This window comes from Cryptomeria japonica, chromosome 10 (genome assembly GCF_030272615.1).
Source record: "Cryptomeria japonica chromosome 10, Sugi_1.0, whole genome shotgun sequence".
NCBI lineage: Eukaryota > Viridiplantae > Streptophyta > Pinopsida > Cupressales > Cupressaceae > Cryptomeria > Cryptomeria japonica.
The window spans coordinates 325,772,678-325,782,890 of record NC_081414.1 but is presented as its reverse complement, the minus strand read 5'-3'; positions in this window follow the sequence as shown (position 1 = coordinate 325,782,890).

Genomic DNA, 10,213 nt, shown 5'->3' with positions numbered 1-10,213 from the left:
TATAAGATAATGAAATGAGAAAGACAAAAAAACAATCTTACTTCATTAACACACTGAATAGAAAACAAAGGTTGGATGCCACTTTGGTTTCTATATTAATTAAAAAAAATTATTTACATCTTAAGCTCAAAGTCTCAAATTGTTCCTCAAACCAATAGAGTTTTGATGCATAACTTAAAGATGATTATTTACAATGAGGCTTTTTCCTTTATATATAGAAGAGTCTTGAGAAAAAATAGGGATCCTACAACTACTTTGACTTATTCAATAGTACAGTTTGATTTGATCTAGGAATTGTACTATCTTTACATTTAATTTCATATATACAAAAAGACATGTAAAATATTGATAACAAAATACAAAATACAAACAATTGGATGACAATATGCATCTTGAATCCATCAGTCCCGAAAGTATGGCTTGAAATGATGAAAAACCCTTGAGATTGAATCCTTTATGTTGATATATCATTTTTTATGCTTCTTCAAGATTATTTCAAGATTATCCAGTCTCACTTAGAAATCTACTAATTTATCGATAAAAGATAATGTGAAATCACCTTCTCCAACCTCCTTTTGAACTAATCCACTAAAATTGTGAACAACAGTGTCAGCAGGGAGAATTTTTCAATCTTTATTTATAAACTTACAAGGGAGCTATGAAGCCTTGGTGGTAATGTCAAGCACCTTATCTTCATATTTGTCTTGCACTTATTGCAAATCTTTTACCATTTGTTCAAGAATATCTATGTGATGTATCATCGCCCCCTATACTAAATGTAGATTCTTCTAGTGGGGAATACTCTATCATCCACCAAGATTTCCAACTTGAAATACTTGAGCTTTGTTCGAAACCTAAGATCTTTTTCTTGTACTTGTATTTCTTGTGTGAGAAGATCAAGTGTTTGGCCCAATTTAGACTTCATACTTTCCAAATTTTACAACAACTTGATTGAAGATCTCAAGAGATGCATTCCCTGAGACTTAATCTTGTTGGTCAATGCATTGACATCCATCCCCTATGAACCAACTCATTCGACTTTCTTGATGGCTTCCTCATCAACTCATGATCTCACCGGTTCAATCACTTTTGAAGATTGAGTGAATTCGATTAGCATTGTAGTGATTTGTTCCACCTAAATCTTGAGTTTATCTTTGATAGCTTTATCTCTGTCATATCTCATAATCAATGCTTCAAGTGCAATCTAAGCATCCTCCTTAGTGCTTTCATGGGTCTGTTTAACCAATTTGAACCTACTTACCATATAATCAGATGCTTGGACCTCCCCAATAGACTTATCCTTGGGTGGCATAACTACCTCCACATACTTATTTTCTTCTTGGTCTACTCTAACCTATGAAATAGTTTTGGCCTTCCTTGCATCTTTTGCCTTAGTAGGAACAAGCTGACCAAAATCAAAGTCATTTGGAGAGATGGATTGCTTTTTCCTTTTGGGTGACACTGATTGTAGCCAAGGAGGAAGAATAGGATCTACTTCTACACTTTCAACTATCACCTAAATAGATGTTGTTTGTTATGGTGCAGTGGCAGTTACAATAGGTGTAGTGTGGATCATAACTGTGGATGGGATTTCCACAATTGATGTACTAGGCAAAGAATCGATCATAAATTTGTCAAAGTAAATGAAAGAAACATCAAGCATGGTGGTAGACACCTCAGACAAAATAGGAAATGAGGAGAGTGAACCAAAAATATTTCCCGCATTATCTTGAGGGCTTCAAGGATCGATTCACTTGAAGTAGAATAATGAATAGAGATTGGTCGGAATGGTTACAAGGACTGTAGAAACAATGAGTGTAGATGCAACAACAAAAACAATAGGTAAAGATTGTACAATAGATACAATAGAAACAAGGGGAAGAGATTTTACACGAATGGCATGAGAAGTGGTTGTGGTAGAAATAGAGGTGGGAAGCTTTGAAGCCACTTCTAAGGTATAATCTCATTTTGCTGTAATAGAAGGTTCTAAAAGATATTCCTCTTGATAGTCCTCTTCTTGTCTTTCTATCTCATCATCTTGTTTGAGAACCTACTGATCAAATTGTTCTTGAGCATGAACATATGCTTCCCATTTATCTTTCCTTTTATCCCTCTCCACTATAAATGTGATTTCTTTGGGGCAGAGACATCTTCCATATTCTTTGTATTTAGCTCTGAATTATTTTCAGAAGGTCTTGCAGTGTCCTCTTGTGAGCCCATTTTGAAGGGTTTCAGCTTGATCCCTTTCTTCTACAACCAAACATCGGTATTTGCAAGAATAAATTGAAATATTTCCCTTATCAAGATTGAATCCTTTTTGGACAGTTGGATCATTGGGAGAGAGGAGTTTTATCAATCTCATTCTACATGTACACTAGGTCCATGATGTGTCCATCATGTTTCATGGTGTTAGGAACAACTGCAAGCTCAATATTTTTAATTTCTTCTAATGTGAGTTGACTGTAATCTAGCCTTCTTACATCTTCTTCAATTCTACACTCAGCTCATATTTCCTTGATTTGATGCACATGTGTATAACTCTAATTGAGATTATCTTTCATTCCCCAGTAGTCAAAATCCTCTCTTCTTTTGAACCTTTTCATGGTGGCCCATTGCATTTCAGTTTCCATTTTCTTGGCTTTATATGATGTGGCCATTGCGTACCTACCGATAGATAGAGGAAACTTAAACCTGACTTTAAGTGCTTATGACTGTTGACTATGAAAAATCATTATTTGTCATCTCAACTCCATAAGGATAATTTTATCGCTCGGATATCAGGAGATCCGTTGTAGCAACCAATCCTGATGTATGATAATATAGAGAACTATAGGAATATACATACATACTTCTTGACAGTATTCCAAGCATCTTCTGACACTCTTCTTTTTTCTAACCCTTTGTCGAGTGAACACATGATTCCACCAAACAAAGCATCATTGACCCTTCTAAAATGATTCATTATTTGCTTAAGGGTTAATTGGGGACAATAACTATAAGCAGGGACAAGATTTTGTCTCCTTCTGATGTGAGACTTGGTAAATTTCTCATAGAGGCTACAACATATACCAAGTAGGAGGTCATGTAAAACTTCAAGGTAGTTGTTACCTAAGACAATTGTTCATATATTGCATCACTAATCTACTCTCCCTAATAAATCTTGTCACTACCTTTCTTGATTACTTGGATGTACTAATACATTACTAAGGAGAGTTATCATATCTCCAATTTCTTCCTTGAAATCACTTATGTAAAGAAACTTTGGCCACCTTGTGATTGTTGTCTTGGATGCCTCTAGCAAATTAGTACTTATGTTTCTTTTACATTTATTAGAATTTTTATCATAGTGATCATGACATGACTCCATAGTAATATCTACATATTCCTCTACCTCAGGACACTTAAAAATCTTGTTAAAGAAATTTGTATTGAGCCTAATTATCACTTTCCTGTCTGTGTCCTTGACACTCCTTGTATTCTTGTAAAAAATGTGCAGCTACCACAAAGATAAATTTAGGATCATGAGTTTCTATTGAGAAGGATGTAGCTAGATGAAGGTCACTATTGATAAGTGCTTGAATATTGAAACTTTGTGGTTGTTTCTTTGTCTACTCTAGGAATTTGGACATGTCCACATGTTTGATTTTTGTGTCTTTAATATTGGTGACATTTGAAGACACAAAAATTTATAGGAAAACACTTTGATACTTGTACTTTATCTTTTTACTTGGGGAAGGTTCTGTCATCCCAGAAGAAAATTGTAAGTTTTTTTTACATCTATTCTCATAGTTAGAAAAAACAAGCATTTTGACAAAAGTTAGAAATTGGGTTTTAAAACCCGATTTGCACAAGGGATAAATCAAATATTGCAAGTAGGAATGATAGTAAAAATAATACAAATATGTGCAAATCAGGTTTTGAAACCCAATCTGCACATTGTTGGAAGTGCAGTGAAAAAGTGTTAATCAGGTTTCAAAACCCAATTGACGTTTTTGGGGAAAATTGAAATCTTGCCAATTGAATTTTGAAACCCAATCGATAGAAGTCAATTGGCATAGTGTAGGTTGGTGTTTGAATATTGACCTACACCTAAGGGGAGATACCCTAAGTATAGGTCAAGATTCAAATCCCAACCTACAATAAGGAAATAATTTTGCGAGGTTGGTTGGTGTCAACCAAGAATTAGAACCCAACCAACACACTAAGTGTGTTGGTCAGGTTCCATACCCTGAACGATACACTTGATGAAGGCTATAGTAAGTAAATAGAATAGGGTGTTAGTATGGTTTTGTGACCCAACCAACATAATGAATCACGTGTTGGTCGAGTCATGAAACCCAAACAACACTCTCTTGTCTTGTGCCATTACAAAAAACCAAGTTAACTAAGGTAGAGTATCAGTTTGGAATCCAAGACTACATCAAACACAAATATAGTTTGGGCTTCCAAACCCAAACTCTACCACGAAGGTGTAGAAAACATGAAAAGAGGGATGGGGTTTAAAACCCTACCCTCAAGAAACAAAAATAAAGAAAGCATAGGAAATTAACGGCTAAGATGAAAAAGAAAATGAGAAAATAAAACAAACACATACATGTGAGTAAGAGATGAAGATCGTGCAAAGGTTGTCCTTATGTGATGCAAGAAAAATGTAGGAGACGCTAAGAAATAATAATGACTAAAAAAATGAGAGAATGATAATAAAAAGGTGTTTACATCAATTTTTAAACCTAATTGTAAGATGTATTTAATGCAAAGTGTATGAAATTTGGACTGCATTTTTAGTTTTGAAACCCAAAATGTAGTGTTGTGCATTTTAGGTTTCAAAACCCAAAATACAGTGACATGCATTTCAGGTTTCAAAACCCAAAATGCAGTTATGACAAACTTTAAACTTTTATTTTAGGTTTTGAAACCCAAAATATATGTGTATTTCAAGTTTCAAAATTTGAAATACATATGATTCTAATAAAAGGGTGCAAACTTAGGTTTTAATCCTGAATTTACACCAAAGGATGAAAAATACTAACTCCTAAAACTAAAAACTTGACAAAAATAAAAAGACTTATGTCTATCTCGATCAAAGAAACTTTTGAGAAAATGAATAACATGTGAGGGAGGACTAAATATTACCTTATAAAGCATTCTTAGATCATGTGGGCTACAAATAGACAAGTTTCATAGGGGTTGTCCCATGATTTGAGTCAATTACAAATTGGGGATAACAGATTTAAGAAAAATCTCACCAAATAAACACACTAAATCTAAGAGAACGATTGGAAGTTAATTTATTTATTTTATTGATTGAAACTTGATTTATAACTTAAGCACAAAATCTCAAAGTATCCTTCAAACTGGCAAAGTTTCAATGCGTGAATTAAAGATCCTTATTTACAATGAGGCTTCCTGCTTTACATAGAGGAAAGCATTGAGCGAAAAATAGGTATTCTACAACTAGTCTAACTTATTCGACAATACAATCTGATTTGATTCAGGACTTGTGTTATCTTTACATGCTATTGCAATTTTAAAAATTACATGAAAGGATAGTTCAAGTCATATGCAAATCGGGGTTCAAAATCTGATTTGCACTTGTGAAGGGTCACAGTGCACATCAAGTTTTAAAACCTGAGGTGCATGTAAATGATGCAAAGGTGGAGATCAAGTTTTAAAATCCAATGTGCATATGACACGGTGTGATGGAAAGTTAAGTAAATTGGGTTTGTAGATGGAATGATGTGAATCAGGTTTTAAGATTTGATTTACATGTCTATGGGACTCATGAATTCATGATAATTGGGTTTTAACACTTGATGTGTATTGCAAATGTAGAGGTCAAGGTTTTTCGATCAGGTTTTAAAACCAGATTGACATTAGGTTCAATGGTTAGTGATGTAAGGCAATGTAAGGTGGTTAGTCAAAAGGTGTTGGTTAGGGTTTGAAACCCAACCAACACTTTGTTGTGTTGTGGTGGTAACCAAAGTGCATTTTGGGTTTTAAAACCCAAAATACATGTACAATCAAAGATGTCCCTTTTTAATTTTAAAACCTAAATTGCATGTGGAAATGGTGAAAAAGTGCATTTCATATTTTAAATCTTGAAATGCATAATGACAAAGGGATAAATTGTATTACGAGTTCTACAACCCAAAATACATAAAGTCAGAAAAACTAAGACTTGAAAAACTAACTTGCCAATTTTTCAATAGACAAATTAAGCGGTCCAAATGAGACAATTTCTCGAGGAGCCTGACTATGCATGAGGGGGTTGATAGATGCCTCAACATATATTCTTAGAGCAAGCAGGCTAAGAAATAAATAAAAATTTGTAGGGGTTATCCCATTATTTGAGTGAGATAAAATCGAGGATAACACACCTCCTGCCTCATTGATTGGGCCTTTTGCTATGTCAAAAATGGCTCATGAGGCCTCTCTTATGGAACGAGATGTTGTTGGGCCTTCTCAGATCTATATACCTAGTCCCTATTTACATTAGAACCAACTTGCATGAAAACATAAGTGTTGTCAATGGGTGATGGACCATGAACATGAGGCCACCTTGAGAGATAAGGGTGAGTCGTTTATGTCCGCCCTTTCTCCCACTCTCGTTGTTTTAGTTGTACCTGTGCTCAATCCATCTTTCATGTTGTTTTATACTACTCCTGAGACCGTTTATGAGTCTCTCCACAAAAGGGTATAGGTTTTTATTGCCTCCTCCTTGGAGCTACCCCTTATCACTTCCTTTCCTGATATCCCTCCATTTTCCCAGCCCATTGACATTCTACATACATAGGTTGTGTCTAGTGAAACATTGTCTACTTCACCTACCTCTTAGCCTCAAATTTGTTAGAGATTTCTTGGGGCACTAAAACCTGCTACAATTAATCAGATGCCTTCACATCCATAGGAACCTAAGAAAAAGTTTCAGTATGGCCCCATTCCTAAGTTTCATCAATGGAAGCAAGCTCCAATGACCTCTTTATCTATTTCAATGTGTCTTTCTCTATCTCCATTTGTTTGCTTTGTTGAGGAGGTTCCAACTTCTCCAAAGTTTTTCTTCATCCATCTTCCAAAGGTTGACATGGAGCTTCCGTTTCGTCACCCCAGGTTCAATCACCTGCCTCTTCTATTGAGGATCATTTGTTTGACTCCTTAGAGGATATCCCAATTTGGCCCATGATCATTACATGATTGTTAACCCTCACCTCTCAGGGCTCTAGGATGAGAATGTGGAAGCTACATCATCCTTAGCTCTTGCCACTGGTGAAGTATTTGGTGTTGCTCTCATGGTTGTCCCTCTTCAGGCTCGTCCTCCCTCGACCGATATGATCAAAGATTGGGAGGATGATGATTTGATGGTGGGTGACTACTAGGACAATACCCTTCTTATCTTGTTGATTAGAGAATACCTTTATGTGTTTCCCTATGCTTTCTTTACATTATTTGTGCTTAATAAAGGACCAAAGTTAGTCCATAGGTACTTGGAAGCAGGGGGTGATGACCATCTTTATATGTTTGTTCACTCCTAGAGGATCCAAGTCACTTTGTAGGTTCTTGGAAATAAGGGATCATATGTCATAAAATTCTTCTATTTGTCATATCTTGATTTTTGATATTTAGGGATAATGCAAAGAATTGATGACATTTAGGATCTCTTCCATGTTGACCTAAATTTCTATTTGTTATCCTCAATTTTTTCATATTACGAAAAATTTGATGGTACCCCACAAATTTTGTGCCCATTTGTAGTATCGATGCTCTATGTGTTGGCATATGATGAACTGACATGTTGATATGATGATAATGTATGTTGTCATTGATGTCAATAAGTGTAAGTGAATTGGTATGCAGATTGAAAGAAGTTGGTGAACCAGTATGAAGAGATGTAGTGAATCGGTGTCGGGGTTTCACTAAGTGTGACTACCGGTTTGTAGTCTCAGCTCTAGGGTTTCCGGTTTGGCAATCTCGCTTGTGTGATGCAACCGATGGCATTTTGTGATGAGTTAACTAAGAGATGAGGATGAGATCATGATACCACATCAGCTTTGTGTACGTGAAGGATTTCCTTGAGGATCTTGCATGAGAAGATCGACTACATTAAAAGTCTACCTTAGGAATGAACATTCTTCTTGGCGGTATGAGAAGAAAGCGTGATGAGTTACTGATTCCCATGTGCGGTGAAGAATGGACGATGTGGATTGTCTTGTGATCTATTTGAAATTGTATTGCTCTATGCAAAGTGTTTGGACAGTCTGGATTAGACCACTTGTATTGTAAACCTAAGATGCTTAGGGTTTAGGGTTTATGCTACTGACCTAATTGTTGTCTATAAGGTCGATGATGTTTGTTATTGTAAGTAGTTGGCAAATGTTGTGTGTGTATCCGAGTGATAAGATACTTGCCAGAACAGTAAGAGAAAATTGTAGAGTGTGATTGCAAAAGTAGAGGAACTGAAAAGGATCTGCCTTGGTATGTATTTGTTGTTATCAGATCAGAGTTTTTACCTATTGTCTTCTAACCATTTCAATAGTTGGAAAATCCCTTTATCGAGTAGCTTTAACAGGCTTATTGTATATCCTCTAACCAGGTGACTTAAGATCATTGAGTTCTTCAAATCCTCTAGCAGGGTAACCTTTAACAGGGTATACAGCCATCCCTTAACTGGGTGATCTTTAACAGGATCGGTTCCTAGCAGAACCTTTTTGTAAAGTCTTTAACAGGACTAGGATCTCAACAGAGCGAGATTCAAAAGAGTTTGAAAACAAGCTTGTGGGTATTTATCTGCACCGTGGCTTTTCCCATTTGGGTTTCCACGTGAAAAATCTATGTGTCATGTGTTGTGCATTTTTCATGTGATGATTAAGGGTTCTTTATTTGAGTGATTATGCATGCAGAGCTAATAGGTTATGGTATTACTGGTATACCACATGCATATGTTTATGAGTGAAGTTGTTATCAAGTATTGAATGTATTTGAAGTGTTCAGACTTATCAGTTTATGTAGTCTGAAGTCTTACTGTGTTTAACTGGTATTGTCATGGTTAAGTTCAGTGATGAAGACAACCGGTTGGTATTGCTTTAACTTGATAAGTTGTTGAGAAAGTTTTTGTCTGTACTGATTCACACCCCCCCTCTCAGTACTAGTTAGGGTATCTGTTGTTCATCGTTATTCATCACTATGCACTCTTTACAATACATCATGTCATTGTAAGCACATTTTCCCCCCCTAACTTTCCTTTTTCACTTAAGTGTGGAATTTTGGTGCAAATCAAGTTTGTAAACCTCATTTACATTGTATACCCTTTAGGTACAAATCAAGTTTATAAACCCGGTTTACACCTCTCTTTCATTTGTTTTGCCCCTTAGGTGCAAACCATGTTTATAAACCCTATTTGCACATATTAAATGCACTTGAGTTATTAATTTTTCATTAGAGGAATTCTAATAGGAGTCTTTTTGTTTGATTTTTAAGTCTCCCTTTATCATTGTAATTTGCATTTGGTTCATTTTGATTTCACTTAAAGCTGGGAGAGGAAGATTTCAACTAATTCCTATTTGGGTATGTATTTTTCTCCCCGATTTTTAGGGTTTTAGAAACCCTTCTTTTAAATTTTGAATGCTTTCTTTGATTTAAATTCAAATGTACTCAGTGATATCTCACAAGATCACTGGCCCGAATGACATCTTATTTGGGATGTCATTTGGGTCAATGGTCCCAGGTGGCATCATTTTTTTTGGTTTTTGTCTTGCTATCGTAGTGTTGGGTGAGGCCGCCAGTTCGCCTCACACCACATTGTGGTGCATGGTGGGTCTGTGACCTCTCCTTGCACTTTATTTTCCCCCTACATGTTATACTTTGTACAATACCACTGTGCTATGTGTGGCAAGGTTGTAGGCTTGTCACACACCACATTGTGGTGTGTGGTGGGTCTGCAACCCCGACCACCACCATCCTTATTTCCTTTTTTCTTTGTATTACCATCATGGTGTTGGATGGGCCTATAGGCCCACCCCACACCACATTGTGGTGTATGGAAGGTCTGAGATGCCATCCACCACCACTAACATCATTCATTGTTTCATTTGTAAGTACTAAAACATGGTGTTTGGCAATTGTATAACCCCGCCAAGCACCAATTTACTTTCATTTCTCTTTGAGATTCGAAGCGGGTTTGTGTATCCCCTCTCCAATTGAGTTGCACCCTTTCTATTCC